Source organism: Tarenaya hassleriana, unplaced genomic scaffold (assembly GCF_000463585.1).
Source record: "Tarenaya hassleriana unplaced genomic scaffold, ASM46358v1 Cleome45, whole genome shotgun sequence".
Lineage (NCBI taxonomy): Eukaryota > Viridiplantae > Streptophyta > Magnoliopsida > Brassicales > Cleomaceae > Tarenaya > Tarenaya hassleriana.
The window spans coordinates 523,643-531,094 of NW_010967219.1; the positions used below are offsets into that span (position 1 = coordinate 523,643).

Below are 7,452 nucleotides of genomic sequence, written 5' to 3' on the forward strand. Positions count from 1 at the left end.
GGCGCACCGGGAGCCGCTGATAGGAAGATCCGGGAGTTTGAGACCGGTGATGGAGGGTCCGGACCCGGACGGAGGAGGAGGATGTGGTGAAATCGGCGATTCGAAGCGACTGGGGTTGGGTTTGGGCCATTGGGTCAAGGGGCAGCTTTCTCGAGCTCCGTCTGTTGCTGCCATGGCAGCTCACCGGAGGTCTGATCTGAGATTGCTCATCGGGGTCATGGGCGCTCCTTTGGCTCCCGTTCATGTCTGCTCTTCTCGGTAACTATTGTGTATGAGGAAAATACGGTTCTTTGTAACCGTGCCAATATTTCCGCTAACGACGAAGTGAATTTCGGGACGGAGCGATCCTCCCGAGGATGAGGCATTATATACCTGAGATTTGGGTTGCGCGATTCTCCCGAGAAGGTGGTACGGACTTACTCTGGCACGTTCGGGCATGAACATGACAAGTATTTCCGTGGAGGATGGTCGACGAGGAGGAGTTTCGGCGACTGACTCTCCCGTTATAGTCGATGGCGTCGATTGTAGTCGATGTCTGGTGAACTCTGATATTGAGAGGTGACATCAATATCAGAGGGGGTAAACGCCTAGCATCGAGAGATGACATCGATTTTAGGGTGGGTGATGTGTTTGGGCAGAGAAAATATTTGCCTCACTTGAGCATCAAAGACACACCTATTGTTAGTCTCTCTTGCTCCTGATTCTGTTCTCACCGATTTCACGACCTGAGTTCGGATTTTTCTGATTGATTCTTTGGTAACATTTTGAGTTTTCAGAGAGTTTTATTAAGGAATTTAATCCAGTTTTACGTTACAGAGCGGACTTTCATACAAGTTTAGATCTAAGTGAATCAGGGATCGTTTCTTCTATCATTTTTTCTTCTGTAAGTGTTTTTTTAATAATTTATCTTTTATCAAAATCGGAATATAGAAGTTGTCTTCCGAATATTTGGGATGGTTCCTATTCTTCTTCATAATTTTAGATTCGCTTATACTTTTTTTTATTATTATTTTCCTCAATTTTTACTTTTATTTTATTTTCTTTTACATTTTGTTGTTTTAGAATCTTCTAATTTAAGAATCACGGATTCTAAGCTCGTGCAACTGTTCTTTGTGCTTCCTTCACTTAATTTTTTTCCGGCAATGTGTTTTTTTTTGGCAGGAGACATCATCTGCACAGTACATTCTCCAACAGTACACGGCGGCTTCCGGTGGTCAGAAGGTGCAAAACTCCATTAAAAACGCTTATGCAATGGGGAAGCTCAAGATGATAACTTCACAACTCGAAATCGCCACGAGGACAGCGAGGAACCGAAACCCATCAAAGGCTGAGACCGGAGGTTTCGTTCTCTGGCAAATGGATCCAGACAAGTGGTACGTTGAGTTAGCTGTAGGTGGTAGTAAGGTTCATGCAGGCTGCAATGGCAAGCTCGTTTGGCGACACACTCCTTGGCTCGGTTCTCACACCGCTAAAGGACCGGTTAGACCCCTTCGTCGCGCACTTCAGGTGAAACCTGTGTTTCGAATCCATTGTTTATGCTTAATCTGCTTGTTTTACTTGTTTGAGATTGAAAAGGTTGCTGGGGTTTTGTTGAATCTAATTCTATGGTGGTGTGATTCAGGGGCTTGATCCGAGAACTACTGCGGCTATGTTTGCAGATGCCAAGTGCATCGGGGAGAAGAAGGTGAATGGTGAAGATTGCTTTATTCTGAAACTTTGCACTGACCCTGAAACTCTGAAGGCGAGGAGCGAAGGGCCGGCTGAAATCATAAGGCACGTCCTTTTCGGCTATTTCAGCCAGAAAACGGGACTTCTCATTCACATTGAGGATTCACATCTGACCCGGATCCAATCTGATGGTGGAGATGCTGTTTATTGGGAGACAACGATCAATTCGTCCCTAGAAGATTACAGATTGGTTGAAGGGATCATGATCGCTCACTCAGGGCACTCTGTTGTTACCCTCTTCAGATTCGGGGAGATTGCTATGAGTCATACAAGGACAAAGATGGAAGAAAGCTGGACCATCGAAGAAGTTGCGTTTAATGTTCCGGGCCTCTCTGTAGACTGCTTTATCCCACCGGCTGATCTGAGATCTGGTTCGATGACTGAAGCGTGTGAGTTCCCTCAAGACGAAAGGGGAAAAATGTGACGGCTTTTTAACACATGGATACTTACCATAAAACCTGTGAAAGGGTTTAATGGTCGGATGGAAGAACAGGTGCAAATTGTTCATACCTTGATGACTCTGCCTTAACGGAACTAACCCTTTAGCTGTTGAGAGATTAGGAACCAGGGTTTTAGGGGTTTTCTAATGCATAACGAATGATTCTTGGGGTTCAAAACGAACCCGGATGGATCTCTAGAAAGGGCTTGGAGAGTTTGTTCATTCGTTTTTCTTCTGTGACTTCGGGTTTCCGCCTTGGGTATTTTGAGGAAGGCGATTTGGTGTTGAGTTCAGAGATGGCGGCTGCAAGCGATGGAGAACTTGCTGCTTCCTTCCTTGTTAGCATAAATTTGTTTTGGTAACCCTAACTTCCATGTTACGAACGTAGTTTCATCTTTCTTTGACCTTTAAAGAATGTATGCTAGTGTTGGTATTGCTGTTTTTGTGTTCGCATTCTCTGTTTTGCTACGCGGATCCACATATTTGTTCACCAAAATTTATTTTTTGTAAAATGTATAATTATAATTTCTAAACTTATAAAAATTATCATTATAATTTTCAAACTGATTTTTTATTAACAAATTTGTATCGATTTTATCCTTATATTTATTACAAGTTTTCAAACGTTTTTAATTTTTTTAATATAAAATTATCTTAAATATTTCTTTGAATATTATAAAAACAGTTCTAATGTTTATTATAAACTGCAAGATTATTTTTAAATTTCTTTTTATAATTACAAATTTGACATGAAAATATGGTATATGAGATATTTAGGATACATGGCTGGATTTAGATGTCGATTAAAATTTTAGGGCGTTCGATGCATATTTATACTTAATTTTCATAACATTTACGAAAAATCACATATAAATATCTAATATTTTACTAAACGTCTAAATAAATATCTAAATTATAAAAGTTTTCTATATATATACCTGAATTTTTTAAAAGTTTTACATAAATACCTAAATTTTAAAAAAATTACTAAATAAAATCAAAATCTATTAATAGAGTAAAATTTATAATGGAATTTGTCGATAATTGATGTTTTAGACATCAACGAATATTGTTTCATTTGATAAATTTTTAAAAGTTTGGGTACATGCGAAAGTTTTGAAATTTTCAGGTATTTATACGAGAGTTTTATAATTCAAATATTTATTTAGAAATTTTATAAAATTTTAGGTAATTATATACAATTTATTTTAATATTTTATAGGATTAGGCAAGAAGAGATGATATAAGGAGTCGGTTCCTAACAATTTTAGGGCCACTATTCATTATTGCAACTCATAAAAGGAGAGGGGACCGATGAGTCCACACGAACACATTTAATATGACAAAAGCTATCATTTGATCTCCGCTCATTGAAACATACATATACATCATGATACACGTTTTTAATTTGTTGTTTATTTCCAAGTTTATTGTATACCAAAAACCAACCATTGTTTTTTTTATATCTAGAAAATTTATCGAGTATTAGGTCCAACTATATCTCGCACGGTTCAAAAAGAGTCTAAGTAACCACAATTGAATTACACATCTTTCTCTTCACATCTTTCTCTTCACATGCAGAATTGAGCCGGTCACCTTAAACCGGTCACCTTAAACGTCTAATGATCGATTTACGATCGGACCACCTCCTACCATTCGATTACCATTAGATGAATAAAAAAATCAACCATTGTTTTGATAGGAATTAATAATGTATTCTTTTTATAGGATTTTGATTCGTTAATTCTTATTTTATTTTTGGGGTATAAAAGAGAATATTTTCCCGTGTTTACGTCGGATTTATTCGATTTGATTTTAACTATGATTTGTTTTAAAAAGAACTTTGATTTTCCTTTGTTAGTTGACTTTTGTAATGTTCGAATTTTTCTGTTTAGTAAAAATTATACCCTTCTAAAATTATATTGATTTTTTCAATTGTTTCCATTTCATATATTTAGTTTTGAATAACTGATTTTTAATATATAAAAATGAAAAGAAAAAAAAAGATACATTTTTCAACTTTTCTCGAAAAGATTGCCATTCTTTTGTAAAGGGTCCATTTTGCATGTTGTGACCAAGTTTCACAAAAATATTTTCAAATTGATATATAGGCTTCGACGATAAATCACTTCGCATGCTGCGATTAAAAATATTTAATACTAAAATTGCCCATGGACGCAAATATTTCATGATAGTTTGCGAAACAACAGATGGTATTTGCAAAGTGTACTAAACAATGGTTTGATTTTTGCAAAGTATGCATTATAATTCTTAAAATACACTTAAATAGTCATCGAAAAGTCATAAAAAAAAAATCAAACTCTCTTTTCGTTCAATGACGATTTCTGAACATTTTGGTAAAAAAAGGTATGTTTTATGTTACTTAATTATGTATATTTTCTTATTTCGGTGCATTGACGGTTCTTATACTTCGCTACTTGAAGTTTATTCGCGTTCGTGGTTTCGTTTATTGTGTTTTGTGCTTCTCGACTTTTGGTTTTGTATTTGGTCTTTGTTTTGTATTTTCTGGTGTAAATTCGTCGTTCAGAAATATATATGCGTTTTACTCAGAACCCGAATCGAGTATATAAATTATGACACATGAACGATAAATAATAAAATAATATGAAGGTAAAATTATAGAAAATTTAAATTTTTTCCTCAGAATTAAGTAGCGGAAATATTTCAATACAAATGTTACCAAAATAACATACGTTCGAGATTAAAAAAAAACATAACCGTAAGGAGGATCAAGAAATTCGTGGAAAATCTATGAGTCGTTGCAAGCATTGCGAGTCCCATTAAGTTATATTATGACAACAATTGTTCGATTGCACGGCAAAGAAACTTTCGTCACACCAGATATCTAAACACATACTCAGACGATTTCACTTGATCAGAGAAATCATCAATAGAGGAGACGTGAAGTTAAACAAAGTTTCGATAGATGATAACATTGCCGACCCGCTGACGAAGCTTCTCCCTTCGTCAAAGCATGACAGTCATGTTAGGGGTATGATGATTAGATGCTTGTAGGATAGATCACAGGGCATAGTGGGAGATTATTGGTTGTAATGTTCTAGGATAATCCGTGATATGACATTTGAACTATGTAGTGATTCATTGCATTACAAAAAAAACCCCAAATTCCAACCGGCAAATCCGTTGGAAATGGCCGAAAATCCGTTGGAATTCGATATTTCCAACGGATTTCCAACGGATTTATCCGTTGGAAAAACGTCGTTAGAAACTCGAATCCGTTGCAAATCCGTTGAAAATAACGTTACCGTTAAACTTTCCAACGGATATCCGTTGGAATATTTGGAACGTTATAACGTTCGAATGTTTCCAACGGATATCCGTTGGAATACTTACTGCGTTTCATAACCTTCGGATAATTCCAACGGCATGCCGTTGGAAATTGTCGAACGTTATTTCCAACAGCTGTCCGTTGGAATATGCGTGGAAAATTTCCAACTCAGATATCCGTTGAGATGCTGTTGGAAATTTCCAATGGATTTCTAACGGACAAATCCGTTAGATATCCGTTAGAAACGCGTTGGAATTATTCCAACGTATGCCCGTTGGAAATCCGTTGGAAAAATTACAATGGATTCATCCGTTTGAAAAATCCGTTGGAATTTAGTATTTTTTTTGTAGTGTTGGTTTATGAATGCATTAATATTTATTTTATATAATTTGCACGACAGTTATATATCGGTATCCTTGAGTCATTGCAGAATGATTCTAAACTCCCTGCTAAATAATCATCGCGGGAGCGATGATAAATTAAAACCAACATGAGGTATGATTGATGATCATGGTTATGATCATATGCATTGGATGCGAATCACAATCATAGGTACTCATTGGGAATGAGTGACAAGATGATCCACATGAGATTGTCATATAGACATGAATCATGACTTGAATTAATCTCATATAGTAGTTCATTCTTAGATCCTCAGACCTGAGATGTCTAGGGTATCTGATAAGAGGAGTGACGTGTCTTAACTGTGTCAAATCCTTAACCAGATGATTATAACGACGTTGCTCATATATGTTTACGAATCATATGGAGATAGTAAACATTCAATACGGAACTTGTTGTAATACCCTAAAATCTGATTCAAATATTTAATTATTTTCAAATATAAATAATTAAATATACGGAGCGAGAAAATCATTAAAAGGTAGTGTACGTTGTCGTGAAGGAACAAGGGAACCATTCGCGGAAAAAAAAATTGGCCTGGACCGACCGGTTCAGGCGCGAAGGAAAAATCAGACTTTCGGCAGTCACTTTTGAGCGCGATTTACTCGTAGAAAACTGGTCCACACGCCATCCAATCGCACTCAAGCTGCAGTGAGGAACGCCAACTCCCATTTCCACTCCTCCATGCGCCCTAAAGCTCGCCCATCATCTCTAAAACCCCTGGAAAACAGATCAACCCTGCCATTTTTCGGATTAAAAAACAACAGAAAGAAAAAGAGAAAAAGGAGGAAGAGAGGAAGAGGAAGAGAGGGAAAGAAGGGGAACAAAACTTAGGGAAACGACGATGGGAAGCTGTAGAAAATTTGGAAGGATCGTCGACATTGGAATCGCAACAAAACGCCACGAAATCTGGCCAAGAATGGGAACAAATCTGTGTTGGGGAATCTACGGGTTCCTAGCATGCGATCATATCGATCTAGGGTTTGGTTTACTAGGTTTCATGCAGCGGAAGAAAAATCTAAACCTAGTCAAACGTCACACGCAACCAAACTCGCAGAACCCGAAAAATCGTGTATATCACCGAGGGAATCGTTACTTACCTCGTTCTCGATGAGACTTGAAGTTTGTTTCGATCCGGGGCCTGTTCTAAATCACCAAGAGCTGAAAGTACAGCTCCTCTACACGTATCCACACCGACGGGAAGGATTCCAAACGATTTGGAACGAATCTGCTAGGATCAGTGAAGAAAAGGGTAACTCAAGAGACGAGATCCAATCCCGGGACAATAGAAATCCAAGAGAACAACTTCTCTAGGGTTCTAGGGTGTTTTTTCTGAGTTTTAGGTCGGCTCTCGTTTAAGTTTTGGACGAAACCCTAAACTTAAATAAGATTAGAAAACCCTAAAATCGAATTTTGGAAATATTCCGGATCCTGGTCCGCCGGACCAGGAGCTTGGTCCGGCAGACCAAGATTAGTCCGAGGCTCGCGGTCCGCCAGACTTGAAGGCTTGGTCCGGCTGACCAAGTTTTGGTCAGCTCCGGACCAAGTTTCCTTCTTCGCCTGCTCAGTCCGA

General features: G+C 37.8%; 1 pseudogene; it reads left to right on the forward strand.

The window, feature by feature from the left end:
• LOC104825381 overlaps window positions 1-2,620 on the forward strand; it is a 2,900-nt pseudogene extending 280 nt beyond the window's left edge.
• The last annotated feature ends 4,832 nt before the right edge of the window (window positions 2,621-7,452 follow it).